This window comes from Corvus cornix, chromosome 3, assembly GCF_000738735.6.
Source record: "Corvus cornix cornix isolate S_Up_H32 chromosome 3, ASM73873v5, whole genome shotgun sequence".
Classification (NCBI taxonomy): Eukaryota; Metazoa; Chordata; class Aves; order Passeriformes; family Corvidae; genus Corvus; species Corvus cornix.
In genome coordinates, this window is record NC_047056.1 from 35418263 (window position 1) to 35445183 (window position 26921).

The 26921-nt window shown below is 42.8% G+C and overlaps 1 protein-coding gene and 1 long non-coding RNA gene across 9 annotated transcripts in view; one reads left to right on the forward strand and one right to left on the reverse strand.

Moving 5' to 3' along the window:
• Positions 1–3367: 3367 nt before the first annotated feature.
• Positions 3368–26921, reverse strand: part of LOC104684379 — a 32178-nt gene continuing 8624 nt past the window's right edge. Inside the window, exons 3-7 of one of the 2 annotated variants that reach the window (XR_002043760.3) lie at positions 22139–26510; positions 20751–20854; positions 9366–9425; positions 4222–4522; positions 3368–4084 (exon numbers count right to left, since the gene is read on the reverse strand). This is a non-coding gene — a long non-coding RNA (uncharacterized LOC104684379). Of the gene's footprint in view, positions 4085–4182; positions 4523–9365; positions 9426–20750; positions 20855–22138; positions 26511–26921 lie in introns of both variants that reach the window. The other variant, XR_005604064.1, reaches the window with a different exon arrangement.
• Positions 16551–26921, forward strand: part of VIT (vitrin) — a 52076-nt gene continuing 41705 nt past the window's right edge. For all 7 annotated transcript variants that reach the window (XM_010391716.4, XM_010391718.4, XM_010391717.4 and 4 more), the window contains exon 1: positions 16551–16770. The gene's annotated coding sequence lies outside the window, so the exon portion shown is untranslated. The remainder of the gene's footprint in view (positions 16771–26921) is intronic.

Below are 26921 nucleotides of genomic sequence, written 5' to 3' on the forward strand. Positions count from 1 at the left end.
ACACACCTCTATATGTCACATCTGCCACAGTATTTGCAAAACAAAGTGTGAAGTCAAGAATAATATCTGGCAGTACAAATGAGAGCATGAACATCTCTTTGTGATGTGACCTGGCAAAGCCTTGTCATGTGCCAAAGACAAATTTCTAACAGATTCATATCACATTAATATTTGTACAGTGAATTGGGAGAACTTGGGGCACGCTTTGCACCACTGGTAAACTGCTGTGTGAAATAAACAACACCAACATCTCTGAGAATGAGCTACCAATCATGAGATAACATGTAGCCTATACAGGGATTTAAAGGGAATAGAAAAGGGGCTTTAGCTTATCCTTGACTGATACCATTTTACCTGACAATCCAGCCCTCAGCTTCCTTTGCTGAAAGGCAGTTGAGTACACCAGCTGACACACATTGTTGTGTGTCCTATCAGAAAAAATCATCCCAGGCAAATGACCAGTTCAAGAATTTGGAAGTTTAACTTCTTAGCTCCAGAGATGAGACCCGTATCTCCCCACAGTTTGGAGGAGCTGTTACCAGACCATTCCACATCCTTGGAGTCATGGCAAGGGAAAACATTCACTTTGGAAAACTGATACACCTTATTCTTTGAAAGATGCTATATATTCTTCACAAGAAGCTCTTTAGTAGTTTGACTTCTGAAGGAAATCAGAGCTTTTACAAGAGGTGAAGAACGTGGACTTGGGAAGTGTGGGAAAATGTGACTCTTAGGGGGCTGTGAGAAAAGACCTGGCTAGCACTAGGATAATTAGACAGGTATGTATGCTGATAAAGGAGCCAAAAAGCTTGACACCAGACATTAGAACAGATAAGAGGGAGGCTCTACCAACTCCTGGGCTGCAGCAGTGTTTAGCACACTTGAGTCTTTCTGAGGTTAATTTAGATGTCCTGTTTGCTTATGCCCCACTCACTGTCTCTCTGTAATGGTTGGTGGTGCCCACCCATGTCTCTCTTGATTCACCGTGACCTGAGGAGAAGCAGCGCTGCTGTTCCCCATTTCCAGTCTAACAGAAATCCCATGTTTCAAGCTTCATGTTTTCAGCTTGTTTTATTGGCACATCCCGTAATAACCCAATATGCATTTTCAGCAGGTGCTTTGGCAACAGGTGAGGAAGAGCACAGCCAACAATCAGAAACTTAGCAGGGGTGAATACACCACCAAAACACTTTCCAATTAGAATTCTTACCATGAAGAGGGCAATTGTTGCCAAATGCTTTTTCTCACCCAACCTCCTATGAAAATGGAGCATCACCATGGAATAGCGAAACACGGGGAGTTCCCACAAGGTTAACTCTTACCTGGTTCTCGCACAAAGAGCCCTGTAAACATTTCTCATGCTAGCAGAAAAGAATAGGTCTAGCATATGCATCAAAAAACCACTACCAAGGGTAATCTCTCTGAACTTCTCCTGAAAGACAACATGGATTTTGGGGCCTTCTCCCCTTTACAAGCATGTGCAATAGAAATGAAGCTAACAACATTAGTTATATTACCACAATCTATACCTGGAATGCTATTTCTGGCCTTATAAAATTACAGTTTCCAAATAAGACCCACTCAGTGATTCAGCTGAATAACCAAAAGACTTTTCCCTAATGCTTCCCTCTGCCAAATCTGGAATAGTACTTCACCCAGCAAGTTCAGTTGTAGTTCAGTGGGCACAGTCAGGTCTAAGGATGCTAAACATATGGTCTCTCAGCTGTAGATCCCAAAGGTTTTGATGAAGAGGACATGCCTCAGCTGCCTCTAATCCTGAAGAATTTGATTGCTTTCTGAGTAGCAGAATGTACCCAAAGAACTTCTGCCATTAAAAAAAAAAATAGGCTTATCTTATTTTTTTAATATAGTAAGCAAAGTAAAAACTAGCTATTGTCTGGGCAGTTGCAGTCATTAAAGATGTTTAAATTATTTTCTCTGCTTAATCACAACAGTAGGTTTACCTCATGTATTGGTCTCGCAGACTTGCGGTATCTCACTGAGCTACCTAAACTTCAAAGGGCAGAATGTCCCACCACCCTTACCTACAGGTAACAGTAGGAAGCCCTCGTTTTGAACTGAACATTTTCATTTGTTAGGTTAAGGTCAACACAGAAAAGACAGCTTTTCCAGACACCCCACAAGAAAACCAGCTCATTCCTGTTATCTGTAAATCCTTATATTAGCCCAGGTTACAAACAGAGGATGAACAGCCAGACCAGGTAGCAAGCAGACATGCTTCCCGTCTCTGGTTGTCATCCAGGTGTCCTTCCATGACACCTGGATAAACCCAGCAAGGATTAAGTACTCTCAGCAGGGCCAGGAAACTGGCCTGGTCTGTGTGGCTGGCCTCCCCCTTCAGCACTGCTTTTACTTACAATTATTTGAGGCTTTGTTAACCAGGCGTGGTCAATTTGACTTCCTCAGCAACAAGCTTAAAAAACAAATAATCCAATTAATGGAAGAAACAGGGTGTAAAAGTGGTTTGAAAGGGTTGGAAAAGCCAAGAGGAGCAGCTGGCACATCCCTGGTGGGACATCTCCTTCCAAACAAGGGCACACAGAAACCCCTTGTTAGCACAGCGGGGACAGCAGTGTGGCTTGCTTTTTGAACCCCGCAATCCTCAGGACCATGACACATCACTGAGGCTCAAAACCAATACAACAAAGCCCTGTATGCCGAGCAGACATGCAGACTTACAGACCTGCAGTTAAATAAACTCCAGAGACAAATGCTAACAATTGTCAGTGCTCCCCACTTCCGATCCTACGACAACATTTCAACAAGGGCTTGTATAAAACTTCTCTCTAGCTCATCAACCCAGCCTTCATTAGGCAGCAACAAAGAAATGTCAGAAGTTATTTAAGAGTATATATTTAGTCCTGAAATGAGTGTTTGTGCTTTAGCTGAGGTGGGAGAAGGGAGTGGGAAGAGGAAGATCGAGAAGTGTTCATAGTTACTCATATGGCAGCCATGGAGAATATGTGTAGGGCTATTCATTCGAAATGTTGTCTTTGATAATGGCATTCAGCTGCAGAAATCCCTAAATATCATTCATAGAGAGAGAGAACTCCTCTGCCTGCCTGGAATAATTAAAATTCAGGGCTTTGTTTCAAATTCCTTGTACCACTACTCCAATTCTCAGCCTCACTGTATAAAACCATGTGACAAAGAAGTTGTGTGACTACAAAAAACCCCACCATGGATACCCTTTTTCAGAAAGACTCACCACAAATATTAACCCTTTCAAATGCGGGATGAAATTCCTCCCAGCCCCAAGTAACAACTCAACATTGGTGTTTATGGCCACAGCAATATCAGCACATGACCAGGCCTGTAAGATTTGTTGTTGATGGACTGAGGAAAAAGCTATTGGTCTTCCCTATTTGATCCTGCCCCACCCAAGCAGCCAGGATCATGCCTGCAGCCTCCTTACAGCTTCTCCCCACAGTACTGAAGGAAGGAGAAACAGAGGGCATCAGAGAGGAAACACCCCGTCTCCCTTCTCCATCATGCCCTTGCTTATGTGTTTATGTCTGTCCCTTGGAGCAAGGAGAGGAAAGGTCCTCCCTTTATCCTAGAGATAAAATCCTATTCCCTTGCAAGCAACAGCAAAATGATTAATTGCAAATTGCAAAGACTTCATCTGCAGGGTCTTAAGATGAGGCCAAGTCACAGAACATGTGAAATGTTGAGAAAGGAAAACACCAAGACCGAGTACTGGGGTGCTGCAGGAAAAGGTTAGTCTCTCTTTTTGAAATTCTTGTGAATAAAACTGTTCCAAAACTTTTTGAAGTTTTGTAGATTAGGAACAATAGCCACACTGACAGCAGTAAATTACACTCCATCAACTGTTAATGGCACAGAACATGCATACACCACTTATACTCTCCCACTGATGAGTGCCTGAGACAGCTCTTAATCCAATGAGTTGATTTCCACTCTAGAAAACAGTTGAGGCAGAAGTGAGGATAGTTCAAACGTCTTCTGGAATACCAGTCCAAGCACTAAAATCTAGTTCCTAAGTTCGGTCTTCTTCACACCAACTGACTCCATGGAGGTTCACTTGCACTGTCACGATTTCCTACAGAAGAAACACCAAAGACGTAACAGAATGTTTTCAAAAACTCTTCAAAAACTAGAAAAATAAAGAGAGAAATAAATGAAATCTAGCATTTGTACCAGTTTCCTACAGGTGCTGCTAACCTCTTGATCACTCACTTTCTGAGCACTTCTTGTTTGTATGTCTTAATTTGCATGAACCACTCTTGTAGAAGACCAGAGGTGATGATGGAAAAAATGGCTGTGCAGATGTCCTTTGAATTCAATTTATCTGTTGTTTGTCATTTCTTGGATCCTTAGCAGGCACCAGCCTGATTTTGTGTCCCAACTCTGTGGCCTGCAGAAAGTCCAGGCTTGGAAACATGAAACAACAGGGAGTTTACTCAGAACTTCCCATAGCTAGCCAGAGTTGTTTGGCAAAATACATCACTCACAGTAACACTAATTCCATTCTCCACACCTGCATTGAAAAGAAACAAATGAAGTGACAGACTAAAAAAGAAAAGCAATTACTTTCCACAAATTAACACTATTTACTTATTACATAAAAATCAGGACTTGTTTCAATTTTCTTACTCATTCTTGTACATTGACTTTTTTTAGATGATGAAATATATTCACTCATTGGGGGAAAACAAATTTTAAAAAGAAAGCAGTAAAGCATTAATTTTCTAAAGACCAAAGAAATTCACTTTAAAGCAGCAGAATCTTTGAAGTGTAATTTCAAAAAAAATTAGTGTCTTCTTTGCTGGACTAGAATAGTTGGATGGAAACAATTATAGTCAGCACTTGCAGGTTCTTTACAGGCTTTCTCACGCACTGCCACAAAGTGAGCCTCTGATGATCTCCTGTCAGGTAACTCCTGTAAGCAGTGATTCAGAGTATATATAGATAATCCTAATCCACAGAAGTGACGGCTGGATGGCAGAAAGCCCGTGAGAAGGACATGTGGAAGGGGAGCTCACCAAACACAGCAGGGGCTGTATGCAGAACCACTGCACCAGAGGCCTCAGCAGCTGCTATTTACAGCTCATCTGGGCTGGCAGCAGCAGCTCCCCTGCTCCAGCACACTGGAGCAAACAGCCAAGGCCGCCAGGGAGCTGTAACACAGGCTAGCATGTAATATTTCACCTTGCAGCTGGCACAGCTTGGTTTCCTACTTTATTAGCTCACTCAGGAGGGGAACACACCATTTTAGGTGTCTCTGCAGGCCTGACACCTCCTTCTCTTAATACTGGCGTGAATCAGGATTGACTCCTCTGTTCCCCCTGCAAGTGCGTTGCACAAGCACAACACGCCAGATGTTTCTCACTGACCAAAAATGTCTTTCACTTTATGGTAAGGGACTCACAGAAACCGTCACTAGCACTGAGCAGCCTAAGATAAACTCACCATGCAGAGTTCAAAGCAGTTTTGGGCTGCTCTGCCTTGGTGAGCTGTCAGTGGAGACACAAAAGAGCTGAACCAGAATCTGGACACACCAACGTATGGTTGTGGCTGTAACTCACCAAAATTAACACAACAGAGGCCTCACTCAGCCTTCCTCTGACCTTATTTTTCCCTGGCCTTCTGCCTGGGGCTCGCAACCCCTACCAGGATGCAACAAAAGCCATTCGGATTTTGCAAACGGAAGCCCAAGCACTGATCCCAGCACACGTCAGGGTGTTGCAGGGCTGTGAGTGAAGCAGCAGGAAACCTCTACCTTTTGCCTGGTCCTGAGCCACTTGTCCCCCAGCACATGCATTTTCACAGCATGTGTCTTCAGAACCCTGAGTGATAAGGTGACCTTGTCATAGCCCTTCTAGTACAAGGGGACCTGCCTAGTGGATGAGGCAAGGACTACAGATATGGTCTCTCCAGACTTCAATGAAGTGTTTGACACCATCTCGCACAGCATCCTCCTGGAAAAACTGGTTGCTCATGTCTTGGGCAGGTGGACTCTAATGGGTAAAAGCCTGGCTGGATGGCCAGGCCCAGAGATTTGTGGTCAATGGGGTCAAATCCACTTGGCAGCTAATCACTAGTGGTGCTCCCCTGGACCCTGTTTTTGGGTCCAGTCCCATTTAACATCTACACTGATGATCTGGACATGAGGATTGAGTGCACCTTGAGTAAATTGCCCGAGGACACTAAGCTGGGTGGGAATGTTGACCTGCTTGAAGGTAGGAAGGCTCTGCAGAGAAATGAACAGACTCAATGGGCTGAGCACAACTGCAGGAGGTTCAATAAGGTGAAGTGCCAGGTCCGCACTTTGGTCACAACAACCCCCTGCAGCACTACAGGCTGGGGGAAGAATGGCTTGAGGGCTGTTCTGCAGAAAGGGACTTGGGGGTGCTGGTTGACAGATGGCTGAATATGAGTCAGCATGTGCCCAGGTGGCAAGGAAGGCCAGCGGCATCCTGGCATGATTCAAGGATAGTGAGGCCAGCAGGATCAGGAAAGTGGTCATTTCCCTGTACTCAGCATTGATGAGGCAGCACTGCATTCAGTTCTGGGCCCCTCGCTTTACAAAGGACGTTGAGGTGCTGGAGCATGTCCAGCAAAGAGCAAGAAGGCTTGTGAAAGGACTAGAAAACATGTCTTATGAGGAACACCTGAGGGAGCTGGGTTTGCTTAGTCTCGAGAAGAGGAGGCTCAGGTGGGATCTCGTTGCTCTCTACAACCACCTGGAAGGAGGCTGTACTGAGGTGGGGATTGATTTCTTCTACTGTGCCTGCAGTGAGAGGACCAGAGGAAATGGCCCTAACCTGATGCAGCGGAGATTCAGGTTTGATATTAGAAAAAAATATTTTCACTTTTAGGGTGGTCAGGCATTGGAATAGGTTTCCCAGGGAGGTGGCAGAGTTACCATGCCTGGAAGTGTTTGGTGGCTCCAGGTGGCGGTTTAGTGGTTTAAGGACTACAGTGGTAGTGTCAGGTGGACAGTTGGGCTTGACGACCTTAAAGCTCTCTTTCAATATTGACTCTTCTTTGATTCTGTGATTCTATTAATGTCTATGGGATCATGGGCATCCCTCATAGGGCTGGCAAACCCAGAACCTATCTGCAAAATGCTTTTCATTTTTTGCTGGATTAAAAAAAGGTAATTAGCATAGAATCATAGAATAGTTTGGGTTAGAAGGCACGTTTAAGGGTCATTTACTCTAACACCTCTATAATGAGCAGGAAAATTTTCAGGACAATCAGGTTGCTTAGAGCCCCATCCAGCCTGACCTTGAATGTTTCCAGGGATGGATCATCCAGACTGACCTTGATTGTTTCCAGGGTTGGGGCATCCACCACCCCTCTGGGCAACTTGTTCTGGTGTTTTATCACCCTCATTATAAAAAACTTCTTCCTTTTATTAAATTTAAATCAACCTTTCTTCAGTTTAAAACCACTAGCCCTTGACCTACTGCAACAAGCCCTGCTAAGAAGTCTGTCCCTGTCTTTCTTGTAGTACTGAAAGTACTGAAAATACCTTCTCAGACTTGATTCTGTAAGCTCTGCACTTCTCAGCTTTCTTTTCTGTAAAAGCTGCTTGCTTTTCTTTTCCTCTGATACTTTTTAAGAGCATGCATGGGGTTTAATTTTCTCTCTCCCAAAACTATTTTTCACTTCCCTTCATTGTTTGCCCTTCTTTGAAAAGAGCTTTGAAAACCTAAGGTGGAAAATGTCAATTATTGAAATAGTTGGAAAGCATTTACAGTATTTTCCACAGTATAAAACACTCAGAGGAGTTAACCAGAAGAAAATGTAGCAACTTTCCTCTCACAATTCTTTGGGAGATTTAATGCTGGCAATTATAAGAATGCAAATGGTATTTCCAGCTAAACTGTGCTTGTGACGAAGCAATTTATTAGTAGTAGTTTACTAAATTTGGGGATCAAAATACAGAGCTCACCTTATGGTTGTGTCACTGGAGGCAAGGAATGGGGAACAGAGCTTATTCAGACAGATTTATTTTTCTAATAAGATGTGAAGAGTTTTTTTCTTTCTTTTACAAGTAACAAAAGAGCAGCATTTCTTCTCAAGGGTTGATTTCAGAGAAGGATTTAAAATTGCATTAGAAATTTGTGTGGCCCTCAAAGGTGTCATAGAAGAAAGATGACTCTGTTTGCTACTCTATTTCTACATTACTGAGTTTATAGTTAATTGAATTGCTACTGCATTGAGTGATGTTTATGCAGACTGCCTGTTTTCTGCTTTTTGAGTGGAAATTGATAATGAAAAATAGCTGGCTTATAAAAAAGCATAGATACAGGCTACTGCACTTCAGAAACTTATGTCTACATCTTCTGTCCCTTAGGGTACACCTCACACCTCTGTATGACTGGAAATGTATTGCTCTGTAGGGCTGGAAAATTGATGCCTGGGTAAAATGGTGGAAATGAGCAGCAAAAAGGAGCACAGCCTGCATTCCCAACCTTGACCACTTTGCACACATACAGCAATAAAACCTTGGTCACAAATATCCTGAGGGGGAGGAAGGGAGATGAGTTTCCTGCTTGCAGCCCTGTCTGCTCTGCTGCCCTGGGCAGACAAAAGCCTTTCCAATGTCAGGCTGGTTCACACACAGCAGGATAATTTTTTGAATTAGTGACTGACAGCAGTCTGGAGCTTCAATACCCTCACAGTATTGTTCATAGCAATTAACACTTTGGTGGTGGCCAGTTAAACACCAGAAACACTCTCTCTCTCCCATCCTGCTGGAAGTGAAAGGAGCACAGGGACAGGACAGAGATGGCAAGAAGGAAAATTGCTGGCATTTCAGCCAGTCGGCTGGGGTCTGCGTGCCCATGGAGGCCCTTGCATCACTCTATATCCTCCTTGTACCTAGATCATAGGTCCTCAGGTGCACCCCCAGCATCTTCCTCTTGCCCCATCCCTCCACCAGGATCACAATTTTCCCCTCCTATATCCCCCACTCTGCCAGCCCCAAGCACCAGGACCCTATGGTCTCACTCCTTTTCTTCCCAATTCAATTCAACCTTGCTGAAATATGGGATGTTCTACCTCCACAATGTGTACCATCTTCCAGAGATGGTGTTGCTGGGACCTGGATCCACACAAAAGGAGATTTACATGGGTGCAACACCATCCAGGAGTTAAGGGAATCTGTGTATTCCCACCCCATAATGAGATCCCTCATTACCACACTGGCACAAGGCCAAGCAACCCCGTTTCCCCTTTCACCAGCTGGATCACTCTTAGAAATTTTTCCTCCCTAGAGGCAAAGGTCTCTACAAGAACAGTGGGCAAGGAGACCCTAGAGGGGGGCCAAGCCACTACCACTCAACTGGGAGAGAAGTGTTAAGCCTTACATGGTGAGTCTGTTCACAGGGTCACATGCAGAAGGGCTTTTCAGGAACTCTGGAAAATACCTGTAAAGAAAATACATTAATCCACACAGTAAACACACTGGCATTTCTGGCCCTGATGCATGTTTGGACACTTCTGCTTGCCAGGGCAGCACTCTATTTTCTGCATGTTGCCTCCAGAAACAGCCTGCATTTTGAACAGTCTTCAGTGCTGAGAGCCAGAGCTGGAGGAGACAAGGATAAGGGGACCACAGAGGGGATGCATTCAGTTGCTGGGAAGCAGCCATAAGCTCTCTACTGTGAAGTGGCTTTTACTGGCATCACCTATTTGCTCTGACACCTGATGCCCAATAGAGCATAAACAGAAAACCCATCAGGAAAATAGTCAGGAAAACAGACAGTAACCCTGTTACTGGGTTTACATTTTCCAGGCCTGATTTGCCATGAATAGTTGAGCTTTACTGCCAAGGTAAGGGGCACTAGGATCCAAAGTGAGACCTGGTATTCTTGGCGAACTGAATTAACAGCGGCAATGATAGCACGTGACTTGCACTGGAAGTGGGTAGACAGGGAAAGCATGCTGAAAAAGCCATTTGTATTTTCTGAGGGCTCTGGTCCTCAGCTGCAAATTTCAACACCGAATCCACCACTGCTGAGACTTTTGATTAACAAAGAGCACTCTCCTGAATAGATGATTTTACTCCTCATAAAAGAAGTCTTATGGTGATGAATTAGGTTTTATATGAGGTAGTAGAGCAATGAAATATACCCCACTTACCTGGGAAGACTCAATCCCTACCTACACTGGATTCTAGATGAACAAAGTCCACATGCTGCACTTCTTACAGACCCAGTTCTGTTCAGTCACGATACATTTCTGTCTGCAATAACTACAAGTTTTGCCCAAAAAAATGGTACCTAAAATTGATTTCCATTGTGGCAGCATCTTGGTTTCTGATAGCAGACTAGAGAGATACAAACATCAGAGTCCATCTCCATAATATCACAGCTTTTAAAGCTGGTTGCACATCTTCAGATTCAAAGATCTGGGGACACAATCAAGGCAAACTCCTCTTCAGTATCACCCTTGGCCTTTCCTGATCCCAAACATGATGGAGGCTTTTCTAGCCCCTGCATTTACTGATCACTTCATTTATGTTTCAACATAGCATTCGTGGCAGCCTCTGTTCTAAATCAGGCGTTGGGAATATGGGGCACAGGAGGTATGGGTAGATTCAGCTGCATGGCAAAAATAATGATTTCCTGATGCACATGGTATCTCTGTGTTGTACTTCAAGTGCATCCTCCACCTCTTTTCTTTTTTCCTATAGAGATGTGTCTTGAAATAATTAAAGGAAAGCAATATCTGGGCATTGCTTCTTTCTGCTACAGTCCAAATTTATAAGCAAATGCACCAGACTTGTTGGTCCTAATTAGTATTGTCTGCATGCCCACAGCTAACGCAGTACATGTTAAAATGCTCTCAGAGTGGACAAACACTGAACAGAGAGTAGTAACTTCTGAGTTTGCTCAAATGCCTCATTAGATTCTCCTTCCAAGCCCAAGTTCACTTTTCCTTATGTCTTTTGACAATTACAGAGGCTAGCAAGGTCAAAAGTTCCCAAAAGTGACCACGCAGAGCTCTAAAGAAACTCCCAACAATTAAAATCCATGACAGTTAAAATGGTCATTGTTCAACTGGAAAGACTCAAGCTCTTCATGTATCAGTCACAGCAAAAGGGTCCCTTTCCTGCTCCCCACTATGAACCTTCATCCTTGGAGCCTGTGAGCCTACCCAGTTGGGATAGGGATAGCAGGCTCCCAGGGACCCATTCCCCTGCTTTATGCTGCAGAAGACCCAGGGTAAGACGTTTATCAGCTCTCTCTTAAACATAGCCCTGGCAAACCTAAAAAAGCTGATTTTGTCATCTTTTATCACTTTTTTTCCCCTCTGAGGCATAAAAATGAACAGGGGACTTGGGACTTACTGACAGAGACCAACTTCTCTACAGTCTCAGGAAACATGGCCTTTGCCATCTTCTCTGAGAAACACACAGTGGTTCATATTTACACAGTGTAAGTTTGGTACACATCCATTTGACCAAGCATGCCAACATTTTGTATTCATTTGGCCCATGATGTCTCCTCATTCATAAAAAAGAAAAAACAGAGGCCTGGATACCCAGTTGCTCTAATTATTTAAAGGAGTTTCTGATGCTGGCAAGGTCTACAGCACACATAATTCAGCCTCCCTACCTTTCTCAAAAACTAGACAAACACGTCAGTGTATTTTATACAAGCCTTACAGGACATTGGTTATTTTATTTACCTGAGGCCAATTTCAATATAAGTGCTTTAAGAAGCTAAAGCCAAATAATGTTAACCCCCTAATTGCCTTGCCATCCCAATTATACTTTTAAGTTCCCACTCTGTTCTCTCTATGACTTGTTTTTTTCAGGTATAAATGGTTTTCAAGAACAATTTGCCTTAAGCGTAATAATGCATTAGTTAAGATTTTACTTCACAGAGTTTGAGAAATGTGGAAAAACTGCAGAATTTGAACTCCACTGCCACTTGCTAGGAGTTAACTCTAACTTATGCAACCATGCTGGCTTTGAACAGAGACAGCACCGCCAGGCTGTGTGTGACATCTTGAGGTGTTTTAAGATTCTGGTCTCTGATTCCTGTGGTAGTATTTGGTTGAAAAGGCTTGAGAGTAATTGCTTGAGAGCAGAAAACTTGTTCCTTTTTGTTTAAGCACCTGGATAGGATTAGATGTGACATAGCTACATGTTGTCTTGCAGAAATCGTTTAATTTTTCTGTTTTCTGTCCTTGTATGAGGAGTCAAGCCTGCCTTACTAAGCCCACAGTGATCAGCTGAGGAGATACATTCACCAGTTTCTGTGTAATGATCACAAGCCAGTTAGTTCAGTCTTGGGTCTTATATATTTCCTACTCATAATCTGGAGAGCAAATGATTTCATGGTTTTAGAAGAGTAGCCACAGCCTCGTGCCAGAAGAGCAGTGTGCACCTTGGGTCCCACAAGTGGGACAGAGATCTGGTATGTGAGATACTCTCTACTTTCAAGTGGGAAAAATTTCCCAGACAAAGTTTAGATTTCTCTAAAAATTGTGCAGGCATATCTTGTTTTATAACATACCTGAAGAGTATTTTCTTTGCCTATACCTACAGCAGTGGGGCCAGAAATTCCTCCTGAGTGTTGGGGAGATGAACAGAATGGCTTGGGCTGCAGTACACACCTGGTCCAAAGGATCTGTATGCCTGTCAACCCTTTGCACAGACCTCTTGGAAGCAGTTTATGGCTTTGAAATCACCATCCTCTGCTCTCACTTAGATGTTGACCTACTCTGTGAACGTACTACACGGTAAAACTTTTCTCTCTTCCTGTTTCAAAAAAAGTTTGACCTGTTCATGTAACTCACTACAGAAAGGCCAGACATGATCAAAATATTATGGACCAAGTCAGTAATGAACTTGGATGGAATTTGGACATGTAAGTGCAAAAAGTGCAAAACTACAGGTTTCCCTGATGGTTCCCTCACAGTAGACTCTTCTCAGATCAGGGGCCATACCAGCTGGTGAGCATCAAACCCAGAACATGTGAATTTATTTGCATTTCAAAATAGGGGAGGTTTCCCCTGTATCATTTACCTGTGAATGACTGCATGAAGAGAGAGGGAAGCACAAGGGATCTTACATTTTTGTATTGGCTGAAATATATAAGTCCACTAATTATATTATTAAAAAATGCTTTGTTAAAAATTGTTGAAGTCAGATTTTAATGACAATTAAATTAAGTGCAGTGATCTTCCCTTCAGTGAAGTCAGATTTTCAGCTGCTACCCACCATGGCCTTTACCCAGCTGTTACCCAAAGCAATGTTTTTTAAACAAACACTGTGTGCCTTGAAAATTCTGTATGACAGATGATCTCAAAATGAAGATTATTTAAGGGTCTGTGACTAAGGTCCATCAGCAAGTGTCTAGTCTTCCAGGTTGCTGCTACCTCTGTTTGAAAACACCAAAGTGAGTGCTGGCCAGATTATCTCCTCTGTCCATGCTAACACTGCTTACATACATCATATCTCTCTTTCTGCTGTTTTATCTTCCAGAGTGAAGGTAATATCTGAGTAGGTCATTAAATTTTATTCAGAATGTTAAGAACCTTCTCAGCTCTCTTTGACTCTCTGGTCCTATTCACTGCCTGCTTCAGGGGACAGATTAGAGGTCTGCGTTATTTTGCTTTCAGGATTTGTCTCAATGGATCATGTTAAATCCTGCTTCAACTAACATGCAGATGAAAATACAGTATAGTAAAACTTAAAAAATACTACCACAAACACTACCAAGAGTTAGCAGAAAACTCAGGTGGAGGCCTTAGATAGAACAATGGTGGGAGACATGAACACATACGGATACAGAGCACTTGTCTTCCCCTAGACAATCGTGTTCAATACTTATTGTCTTCAAATTAGTGGCTTCCTGACTGCACAGCCATCTCCTTTGCAAACAAATCTTTCCCTGTGGCAAATTCCAGCAGCAAAGCAGAGCCATTCAATGTGGTCTACCTCTTGTTCCTGCTCTTTGTGTTGCCAGCTCTTGGGTGGCTGGAAATTGCCTCTGTCAGGAAAGAGCACAGGGAACGGCACTCAGAAATGTTGTGATAAAAAGAGACAGTCAGTGCCCTTCTCAGTGTTTTGTTTTGATACTCTTCAGTTCTCCATTACAAACAATAATGAGAGGCTGAATACCCTGAATAATAACAAACCAGATAATTTTCTTTTTCTGCCCACTCAGTGTTTCTGCTACACAGTTCCCGGGATGCTCATTGCCAGGATGCCAGGTTAGCTCTCAGAAAGCAATACAGAAATGTGCCACCCAAATGGCAGCATTCTTGACCCTGAGCCAGGAGTGGACCCAGCAAGGCTGGGAGAAAAAGGTGGGTGCAGAGTGGACAGGGCTGCACCACTGCTGTGTTTCTGGAAGCAACAAAGCTCTGTTCTCACACCACTGCCTTTGAGCAAAGTCCTGCCAGGTCCATGCTGGCTCTTTGCCCGTGGTACAATTTACCCACAAATAAGATAATTCATCCATGGAAAATGAACAGTGGATCTATCAGCTGTTTCTTTTGTAAAACTGCCACCCTGCAGCAACACCAATGAAGCATGACCTTGGTGTAGGCACTGTTGCTCTTGCTTTGACACCTTGTCGACAACGTTCCACATGCCAACAGCTACAACCCTCAGTGAGCTGACGGGGGTACCAGAAGCTGAACCTCAGAAGGACTTTTTGCCTGTACCAGCTATCCCAGTCATCTGCTGTGTCTGGCTTCTCAGTTCCATCACTCAACACCATTCCAGCCAGTTTGATGCAGTGCTGCTGTGTGCTCTGCGGGTGCAGCCTGAGCCTTTGTCACCCAACCATGGTTTGGTTTGCCAGAAGCTCAGTCTTCAGTACTCTCACTTGCACTGGTTTGAGATCAAGACTCTTTGGTAATCCACTGACCTGAGACTTTAAAGTAATACAGGCAACTCAGCATCTACATAGATTCCCATGGATTTCTGCAAATAAGCTGCTTGAATGGAAAGGAAGTGGCTAAAGACCGGTGAAGGTTTGTGCCCAAAGATTTTTGAGTCTATCTATCAGCATCTGAAGGTAAGGAGTTGTCATGGGGACTTCAGCCTTTCATCAGCACTGGAAAATGACACATAGCCACTTAGCTACAAAACCCCGGTATTTAGATATTTGTCTCCTAGTACTTATATAATTCTAAACTTGTAGTCCTAAAGTCTCGGTCCTTTTGTCCTCATTATTTAGATAATTAGACCTCACAAAGCCTTATGAAAACGGTGATGATATTCCGAAATTGTTAACTTGAATTAATAAGACTTGAGGGGGGAGAGTGTTTCAGGGTTTTTTCGGTAGATCTTCTAGGTAGAACTACTAACAGACTTGCTGTCTGAAGAGGCTTTCTGCCAGTCCACTGCATCCTGCCTTGCATGGACTCACCATGGCAAGCCAGAGCTCCTCTACTAAGAGAATCAAATGAGTTATGGATCATTATATCTTAGAAACACAGATGGAACTTTTTGATAAACTTCTGATATTGTACTGTTTATTAATATGTGGAGCTGTTACACAGTTTCTGCAGGTACTGGAGTAGATATTTACAAGTACCAGGTAACCACTTTCCCTTTAAACTAAACTCATTTAGGGGATTGCTGAATCAGGAACTGTATGTCTTTCTACTGTGTCTTTTGAAGTTAATCTCCTGTATTTATACTAGATTTTTTTTTCATCAATAATGATCTTAGATAAAACAGTGTATATTCACCCATGGATATTGTCTATGCACTTCCGAATACCTTGATGGAATTGCAAATTATAGTTTACATTCTAGTATACTGGAATATTATACCAGCACTTCCTGCGATAATCTCGTAAATGCTATGATCTTTATTATCTCAGTAAATTTTTCTTCTTGAAGTTACCCAGGAATTTTAGGAGATCTTCATACAGATACTTAAAGAAATTAGTCATTTTATATATCTCATTTGGCCAGATCACACTTAATGAGTACCAGTTTAGTAGCCTTTGGGAGCATTTTATTAAATTCTCACATCCAACTTCATCAGAAAGAACCCTCATGCCATACTTCTACTTCTCTGTGCCCAGACTCACAGGCTTATCCTGTCACTAATCCTCTGACTTCAGGGAAACTGCTGGGGGAATATGATGCTATTCACATAACTAAAGGCATCACAGTCTGTCTCTTCAAAAGATATTTTTTCTCTTTAAACCCAACCTGCACCTAACTAACCTGGCAGCAATAATTTTTAGAGCTGTGTGGTTTACTCTCATCTACTTGTTCTAGTCGTTCCACTACACTGCTGATCTGCACAGGGAGACTGAAAAAAAATGAGCCAAAACATCAGTTGAGTAAACCTTCACTTCACAAAAGAGAAAAACTTGACAAATCTGACAGGCTAGTGCAAAAGGAGCATAGAAATCCCTACCAAAAATATGTGGGAGGGAACGTATATTTAAAATAGGACCGCCTAATTCAGCTGCTAAGTCAGTGTAAGGAGCTCTGTACGTCTGTGTGTGAGGGAGGGAGAGGGAAAGACAGAGAGGGAGAGAGGAGCAGAGGGAGGGAGGGGGGGGAGAAAGAGACCAATGTGCCTTTCACAGAGCTGGGAGCTTGATGGGAATGTTTGATTAGCTCCTCTCTGAAAGAAAAAAGGTGTCCAGGCCTCCCTCTGCTGCCTGCCTCTTTTTCTGTAAAATAATGTTGGCTGGAGTTCGGGGTACAGAAAAGCTTGGAAAAAAATCCACTCTCATACTGTGTGGAGAAAAGGAATAAAAAGTTGCGCACACCTCAAGCAAGGTAATTCTGATGTTGTTTCTCTGCTATATTTATTTAGGGGGGAGTGGGGGAAGTTGTGTTTTTTGCCTGTTGATAATAGTTAAATATTTTCACTGCTGAGAAACTGTAGGGACATGATGTTTTATTTAGCATTCCAGCTGTGTGCTTAGGATCAAAGACCTAAGAAGTTGAAGACATAAAAGTAGAATGAAATTGTACTTTACTCATATATACTTCATGAAGTATTTATGAAAGCATTAAGCCCCTGCTGTTAAAGTGGACACATATACTCATTCCCTGAACAGCAAGAGCTTAGCTATATGATAAAGAATGGTGTGTATAAGCCACACACCAATAGATATTAATTCAAGCCTTCTGTTCAAATAGTGTGTGATAGACAGTGCAACTTGTTCCTAAGTTTAAAACTGTTTTGCTTTCAAGACTTTTTCACGAAGTCTTTTTGATCAATAAGAAGGTGTGTCCTGTATCATTAATTAACACTACCTGGCACTGGGGAACACTAATCTCCAAGGCACAGAATGGAAAATGGTATTATTCCAGTGATGTGTGTTTCTGTGGCGTGAACTCCCTCGCTAATGGATAGAGATGTATGAACAGTACAGTAGCCTAGACTCTATACAGCCTTTTGTGATGAGTGCTTGTTTTGGTGGTGAGGCTCCAAAAATGAATAGCATTGTCAAGCCTGCCACAGCCGCTCAGCTCTCTGTGGAGAGATTAGAGTCTGGATAAGTCTCTTCAAAATGTGATTTCTCTCCGCTAGTACAAACATGAACCAAATGCCCCAAGCTAAATATCAACTCTAGTTAATATTTTGTTCCTAGAGTTTATGACAACTACACCACATTCAGAGCAAAAAGCAAAATTACAGATTACAGAGGCAAGTCCTCCTTAGAGCACACTGCTTTTTCTCTAACCTCTCCAAAATGTAAACAAAACACCAAAACAAAAGAAAACATACACAGGGAAAAATGTGTTTAGATGGCTGTTAAAATACATTTTACTGAGAAGAGCCATGGGGTTGTATGTGTTTATAGCTTTTGTTTTCCTATATGCATCCTGAAATTAAAAACACTTTGCATTTGTCTACACTCAAAGAAAATCTATGTTTTTCTGTATCTGTATTATCATATTCAGACTTTACTCAGTTCATCATTTGAATGACAGTCATGGCTGTAAGACTGATCTCTTTCAGAGATGCACAGAGAACTCAAGCAAAAATAACTGCATGACAAACACATTAATTTTCAAGTATTAAGTTAGTATCTTATATTAAACAGACTTATTTTGCTTGCATTTTTTATCTAATCCTTTGAGTTGCTGGGGTTGTTCTCACCGGGATGACTTCCTGTCTTTTAGCTATTCAGGACATAAAAAGCATTTATTTAAGAAGAAACTTTGAATGTATTGCTAATACTGTGTTTCCACCTGTAGTAGTAATGTTATGTTCTTAACTTGCCTTTAACTTGTTCCTACCTTTACTTTATGTAAGTCACTTTTCCCCTAGTGGTATAATTACAGCACTTACCACTGACTGGCTGAACCAAGCAGTTTTACTAGCTACACGAGCTTTCCTCACGCTTGGAATGCAAGAGAGATACTCGACGTCGATTCTCTTTTGTCTAATAAGGATGAGATCCTACAAAAGCCTTTCCTTTAGAGGGGGCATTAACAAGGTGTTCCCTTTTCACCCAGTTACTGACTTCCACAGAAGTAGCAGGAAATGAATTTTTACTCTCCTTTTTGTCAAAATTAATTGGAGTATTTCTAAAAGGGGACTGCCTGAGCCACATTGTGAACACAGAAGCTGGGAAAACAGACTAATTACTTCATGTTAAACATCAGAATTACTTATTATTTCTAGCCATTGTTTCTTAGAAAACATTGCTAAAAATAAACCTGAAGTTTATGTAACAATGGCATCAAAAACTTGACCATATCTGGTCTGTCTGGGGAATTTTGAACTTTTTCCTTTTCACCTCTGAACCACAAATAAAGCTCTAGTCAGAAAATACTGCAGACCTAAGGCTCAGATCATGCATGTACAAGTCCCCCACTTTACAAAAATCTCCTAAATCACAGAACCATAGATTGGTTTGGGTTGGAAGGAACCTTAAAGACCACCTAACCATTCCAACCCCGCTGCCATGAGCAGGGATAACTTTCACCAGACCAGGTTGCTCAGAGCCATATCCAGTCTGGCCTTGAACACTTCATGTGACATCCCCAACTTCTCTGGGCAATCTGTGGCAGTGCCTCACCTCCCTCAAAGTGAAGAATTTCTTCCTAGTATCTAATCTAAACCTACTCTCTTTCAGTTTAAATGTTGATAGGTAAGTCATTTAAGGCACCTGGATGAAATGAGCAAGAAAAAGTGATAGCTCTGTTTAGTACCTGCAAGTATGCCTGTATTCGTGAGAAAAAGTTCTGTGGCACTTGTAGACATGAACAGCCTGTATAGTGGGACTGGCATGGGCAGGTGCCAGAGCAACAAAATCTGTGTTGGTCCATTGCAATTGGCTGGGATGGCAGTGTCTTTTCTGGATAGGTAATGAAAAACAAAAGTCTGGAATTTCCTGGAAGTCCTGGGGGGATGTTCTGGCCCCCTGAAGCTCTGGGTACACACCAGGACTCCTCCAGCCTGCTGCACCATCAGCTGAAGTTTAGATTTCTCATTCAGGGCTCAGGAAGTGGACACTGAACATACAATATGTCCTTCCTTCTAAAAACCTGTCCATCATACCGGTTGTGTTGAGAAACAGAAACACAGAAGTGCAAAACTGGTGTTTGATTTTTTAAAAATAAAAGAAAAATAATAATCATAATAATCATCAGCATGTACGGTACAAAAAGCCAGGGAGGCTGCAGCTACAGTAGTCACGGGTCTGCCCTCTGCACCTTCCTCCTGTGGAGTAGATTTTTAAGTTCAGAGTCGGAGGGAGAAATAGGTGCTTAACACCTACTTAGAGCACTTCAATTCCTCTTTTGAACTTGCCGGGGCACAAGGAGCCCCCTTGTCCCAGCGCCGCCTGGGGAGCCTGCGCTAGAGCTCAGCTGGGCCCTGGGACAATGCAGCCCCTGTTCTGGGCCCGGCTGTCGCACAGAGACTATAATTATCTCTCTTCTAATGACCAGCCAGGCAAGATAACAGTTTTCATGCTATGTTTAGAAAACAATGTCTTACTACAAATTGACGGTTCATTCGTCTGCAAAAGAGTCTCTCTAACAGTCCTAAAGCAGCTGCCATTCTTTTGCATCCCAGTTCCTTTATTTGCTGCACATTTCCCTTTTGGAAAACCTGAGTAAATGCTGCGCAGGCAGCACAGCTTTCTGCTGCCACACAAGAAGCTCAGAAAGGCACAGAAATGCCCAGAAAATCTGTAGCTGTTGAGATTGTATCTCTGTTAGTAAATAAAACCCTGACGGTGTGTCTTGTCAGACCCTGCATTACCCTTGTGAACTCTCGAAGCCCCCAGCCCAAAGGGGCTGCAGGCACCGCTGCAAGCACGATGCAGGGCAGCAGTAAAACTGCCTTGTACCGACTCCTGACAACGCCCAGAGGAAAGCAAGCTGATGCAAAAAAGAGGGATGTGAAGGGACTTGTAGATAAAATGGGAGCATGTATTACTGACAAACTTTTCTTCCAGCACTGCGGCCCATAGACAAGTCAGGGTCCACTGAAATTCTGTAGGCTCCAAAGGCATCTGTGGGGTAGCTGTACTGAGCAGCAGCGACTGCAGCTTGTGTGGGTATAGCTGCCCCTTGCAAAGACCGTGAGGTGCCAGGTTTGGGCAGTCCTGACAGCATGGCACTCATGGGCGAGCTGCCCAAGTATTTGCTCTGGGCTCAGCAAACATTCTGCGCCTAACTCTGTGCTGGGGCAGCTCTACATTTAGTGGTGTCTGAGGGCTGCTACCACATCCTCTGCAGGTGCCCTGCCAGCAGAGAACAGAGCCCATTCCCTATTTCTGCAGCCAGCTCACCCTCATCTCGCTTGCCATCTTTTCTGTTCTCCTCTGCAGCAGGACACGGCTGGGTTGCCTTGGGCTGTCTTTCCTCTTTGGGCTCATTTTTCAGTGACCGGGGCCTGGAAAAAAACCCAGAAAGTGTTGAACAGAAAGAAAATTTCCCAGCGGCTTGGAAGCATCAATATTTCTCATGAAAATGCATTTTAATTTCAAAAAATAAATAACACCATCTGCAGTGTTGTCCTTCTCTTTTTAAGCAGAACGCCCAAATCTATAGCTCATATCCTGAACTGGAAACACGTTCGCATTCAGAAGAGTATAAGCATCTCTGGTTCATTCAAATTATCTAGGTTTATGCAGCTCTTAACACCAGTCTTGCTGTAGTGGCTGAACTGACTTTCCAGCACTTCTAAAGTCCATCCCATCTTTGCTTTATCTCCAGAACTTCAGAGTGCATTAAGAGGTCAGTGGCACATTAAGAACACAGTCAGTTACCCTTAATGTGACTCATTCTACAGAACATCCCATAGACACAGATATAAAAAATACATTCAACTTGCATTTGCAAACTGTTACTCAGCCTATCACCTTATAAAATATCTTTGTAAATGTAACACATGTAACACAGCAGCCAACAGTCCTTCAGCTGGCAGCTTGTTTCATATGAAAGAAGTGCATAATTGCCAAGTGACAGTTACACATGCGCCAAAATTTCAGGGAAAATTCTGAATGTTCTCGTGTAGCTTCGTGCAGTCCTTTAATGTCCCCACCAGGATGATCTGGGGATTTCCAACACCTTCAGTCTTGTACACAAAACTGTGGAAATTTTTACCTCTCAAAAATCACTCATTTACAAGGAAGTTTGGACACAGCCATGTCTGTGCCTCTCAATCTCCCTGCCAGGTTCCTTTAGGGACTCAGAAGGCTTCATTCTTTTTTGTTTCCCCCAAATACATCGTTCACCCTTCAGCCCATAGAACAGGGGTGAGACATAGAGGAAAGCTGGCAGCAGTGCTGTGTATTCTGGCTGTGGACAACTTCAGTGAGTCAGAGCTACAAAAGGGTAAGGGCTCCCTGACTACAGGGCTATTTTCACAGCTGCCAGCCAGCTGAGGATGATGGGAGTCCGTCCTGCTCGCCTTGGTGGGAGCCCATCCTTCTCACCTCTCTTGCACTGCATCTTCAACACTTCAGAATTTTGTTCTCCTGGGCTTGGCTGAAGAAGTTTTAGGACATGAAGCATAGGAAGAAAGAGGCTGTTTGGAAATGAGACTACATGGGTAGGGGAGTGTCCAGATGGGGGAAGTGAGAGGTTAGAGAAGTATAGAGTAGTTCCAATGGAACAATTTGGTACAAATATTACAAGGGCAATTACTGGCATCACATAAGTCAGAAAAACCTACTTTCACCCTGTTTTGGAGACAGATTTTCCACCAAACTGCATCTCAAAATATGTGGTCATTTGAGACATAAAGCCTCAGTCTTCCGTGGTCTACATCTTCTATTCTCATTGGTGAGATCTGTGTGTAGAAAGAAATACATAGATTAGGGAATAATTAGATTTGAAGTAGAAGCTCATATGGTAATCTCCTAAAGCCAAAGTTCAGAACAAAATTCCTGAGCATGGAAGTAGATTATGCAATACTGAGGTCTGCAGGCTTGGTTTGTTTTAAAAACAAAAGACCACAAATTAAGAGTTCCTGCTCCCAGTCCGTGTGGTTTCCTTTTTTGATCTTGGTCTCTCAGAAACAGAACCCTGTGGTTCATTTCTATGCAAAACCAGAAGGTTTTAAAATATTCTAATATACAAAATTAGTAAAAGAATGTTTCTCAGCAATTTCTGGCTGCACCTACACTGTCACAGTATCCAGGACTGGGCTCTGGAGGCCACTTTCTCTGCCATCATGTTTTCTAGCTCTTTATTTCCCCTCCAGGGCACTCAGATACCAAGGAATGTAGTTTTGGAAGCTTAGCTATTCCTCATGTTGTCTGCATGACCCATATGTTAGAGAGACCACTCCTGCCAGTTGCCAAGGGCTGCCAACACACATGCCATAAGGCTGCACAGCTTGGCCCTCACTGTGTCGTGTCTCTCACCAGCACCTCCACCAACAGCATGTCTTCAGAAAACCAGCACTACCCATAATAGCCTCATTTATAGTGCTGGCACTCATTCAAATCCATAGCTCACTTTCCTCCCAAAAGAAGCCTGGAGCCCCGAGATGTCTTCTTCAGTCATTAAAAAATGGAAACACTACTCACAGGTCCATGGTTTTCAAAGTGTTCCCCAGAAGAGCCCTCGTCAGGTGAGAGACCTCAGCCTGACTGTGCCTGCTGGGTTGCAGGTGGGCTGCAGACCAGCATCAGGTGGGAGGGATACAACTGGAACAGTCTGTAGCAAAGGCAAAGCAGCAATGACCACGGGCTGGGGAGGGTCATGGGCAGGGTATGGAGGAGGGTGGCCATGCAGAACGTCCTGGGGTGTGGGGTCGGGCATCCTGACCCTCAGCAGCTGACCCTTCAAGGAGGCAAGTGATTTGGAGGTCCCAACAAAGCAGCACTAGAAGATGACTGAGGGGCATAAGGTGGTTTGGGGTTGTTTTCTGATTTGGCTTTTGTAGTGACCTCCTAGTAGTACAGGTTAGTTTTTTCTAAACTAAAGGTATCCGAAAGATATTTATCTGAGAAGGCTTGAGGGAAACATTTCCAATTAGAAATAATGCAGTTAAGAAGAAATAACATTTTTTGAAAAGTACAAAATATATAAGGAAAAATGTTATGCAGTGCAAGGAGCATGAGACTATCATTTTTAAGAGATCTGTAATGCAAAATTGAAACTAATTTCTTAACTTCAATTTTCTGGTTTCCACCACAGAAGTGGATTTCAGCTTAGGCTTTCAAAATGGTTTCTACAGCATTCCTGTGTTTCCTGATTTGCTGAAGACCTTTTGTGAAAGGTGGTTCCTTGATCAAGTTGTCATTACTAGACATAAATTAATTTCACCACTTACTGCCTTACTTCAAACCAGTGCCACATGCCAGGGTAGTTCCAGTTTTGGTTTGTTTTTTTTTTAATAACAAATATTTTCTGACTCCTTATCCAACCAGTCCCTGGCTTTGGCATGGGACATCACTAGTCATACAAACTGTAGGAGTTACTGAATTGATAAAAGTTTTCCATGAGCTATTGTATAAATTTACTAGCATGCTTAACGATGAGTTTGGCTTTTGATCTAGACATATAATTCACTTTTGTAGTAAAGGGTTACGTGTAGCTTTAATAAGCAGAGAGTAAACATCCTAAGGTTTCTCTAAATTTCTGCTTCTAAGTTTCTACCTAAAAAAAAATGTTGTTTTGTTTGAACATGCTACAGAAATTCCAAAACCATCCCCAGGGTTATGTGCAGTTTTTTCAGTGCCTTTAACAGAAATTCTTTGCTTTCAGACTAAATATGTACCTTTAGGGCAATTCTGACACACGACACCAATTCTTAGTTTGCAGGCAGCACAACAGCATGGTTACTCTGTGCTCTTTATTGTCCAATCTGAGAAACCATGTATTGCACTGTAAAAAGTCACTTTGACCTGTTTGAACTATTTGTTGGAAATAGAAAATGGGACATTTTCTAAAAAAAAAAAGAAAGAAGGAAATGTGGCCACAAATCTCATGCTACAAAGCTAGCACAACCCTCCACAGCACTGCTGAATTGCAAGTACTTGCCTCTGCCCTCTATTTCTTGGGAAAATGGCAGTGCCAGAGATTGATGGCACCTGGCTGGGGTCTGAATGATGTTAAGCAGAAGTAGTCAAATTAGAAAAGGGGAAGAAGTTTGCCTGAGAGTGAGGGGGGCAGATATGTGAGCAGACAAAAGCCATGGTGGGGAGGAGAACAGAGGGAAGAATTTTTCTGGATAGGGATTCACAGGTTTAAGCTAACAGCAATTCCCAATGAGGTACGAAAGCTGTGCATCAAAATGAAAAATTAATGCATAATATATTAGCAGAAACCAGGAAAGCACACTGTAATGGTCCCTAAAGAAGTCATCATCCAGATAGTCCAAATTATATTTTCTCTGTGGGTGGGTGACATATTCTAAATGTATCCTTCCTTTGCTGGAAGGGGCAGGTCAGACCAACATAATTGATGGCTTTCTTGCTGAGACAGATGAACGTGTATAATCATTGCAGTTTTATTTAAGCTCTGAGAAAGGTCCGGCAAGTTAAATCACACTGTAGTCTTAAATAAATTACTTTCTTCTGAAAGAGCTCTGTGGTAAGTAGAGAAATCATCGTCACTGTTACTTCAACCTTATGTTTTAATTTCAGGGCATTGCATGAACACAAAATGAGTAGTGCAGAGCTGCTTGCATTTTTTTGTCTCTAAATTGCTGGATATAGCATCTCTTCATTATACTTACCTGAATGAGAGCTATTTTAGACTAAATTCTTCTTGCCAACCTGCATATAAACATTTGTTCAATCAGCTCAGAAAAAAATTACTCCTGTGCCCAAAGTGCAACTTAGGTAGAATTTAGACCTCTGAATCCACCCATACCTCACTTCAATGACTTGAGAGTGACTTGACAGGTACCCCATAAGACGTACTGGCTACCAGCAGTCCCCACAGCCCTCCTGTGAGCCAGGAACCTCACGGAGCAGAGCAGGCACCATTTTAAACATTATGTGGCAGCCACAACAATCAAAGTCTTGTAATAAAAAGCAAGTGGTGAGAAACTTTAATCAGGGGTAACTGTATCAGGGCTGTCCATGGCCTCAGAGAGTTTGAACCCAAGTTTTCTTCATTACTAAAGAAGTCCCCCATCATCAGACTCCAGGGCACAAAAGGTTGGGAGACCCCAATTTTCTGTGACAAAGAAGGACTCATTTGCAACCAGAAATGCCAAACATGGGGTCAGAAAGAAAGCAAGTGAGGAGGGGACTGACTTGCATGGGAGCGGAGGAGAGCCAGAGTCTCCCTGCTTCCTCTTCCCCATCTGAATGTGCAAATCACGGGCCTGCAGCAAGAAGTGGCTGCCCTGAAGGTGGGGGACCACCACTGCCCGGATGTGGGATTCACATGGCCACGGAAAGCATCTGGCAAACAGGCTGTGGCTACACTGTCTTAGGAGGTAAGGAGTATGTTAATGCAAAGAATCTTTAAGTGGAAGAGCACAAGCTGTCCCCGGGCCCGGAGACTCCTTTAACAGTGGTTTCGTTATTCATTTTACTAAACACACAACTGCTGAAGGTGTGACATATGATACTTCTTACAACCCCTCTACCACAAGGGAAAAACCTGCAGCCATTGAAGCCTTGTTGGCTTTCTGAGACACTGGGTAATTAAGTAGAGCGTTACTACTGTGCTCTGAAGCTCAGCAGTGCTTCCAGGAAGCACTTTTGCATTCTTTCATATATGAAAGAAAACAGGTGACCGTTCACTCACCTTTTTTTATAGCAGCAGGTGATGAAGTCTATGATATTTTTAAATTCCTGAATGCATATATTCTATTTCAGACCACACAAAGAGTTAAGTCTATCCTCCCATGCAGACAAGCTCACCTCACAAAACAGCATCTTGTATCTTACATTTTGTGACCTGGCCTGGAATACTTACAGGCTAATCTAAGCCTCCGAAATGAACTATAGCTATCAATTCAAACTTTCTCAGCAAAACTCAGTACCTCCAGTTTTTCAGAAGGCAGCCACTTAGATATTCTTTTTATGTACAGACTTCCAGAGCAGCTCAGTGCACCGAGGGTACATAACTTCTTCCCTCTGAAAAGAAAAGGGGTGAAACTAAACCACATGTGACAAGTGCCAGTCATATTACCTAGCGTGCACCAAAATGAACAGTTCTTGTACTGCCAAGCAAGGTACAACACTATGGGTACAGAGTATGAGCATGAAACAAGGAAAGGGTTAAACAAAAAGAAAACCAAACAACAAAATATAAAATGCTTTCCTCTAGAAGATGACGATCAGTTCTTGTTTATCCAAATCGGTTTATTCACACTTACACCCAGCCCACTTGATTTTCCCATGAAGGGCACATATTTAACTCAACCCACAGTTCTTAGAGATCATGCTGTTAACTCCATGCCACTTGCTCAAATAGCTTTCAAACAAAGTCCATTTCTGTTTTTCTTTATGTTGCCAGTGTTGCTGAGATATTAGAACCCCTTGAAA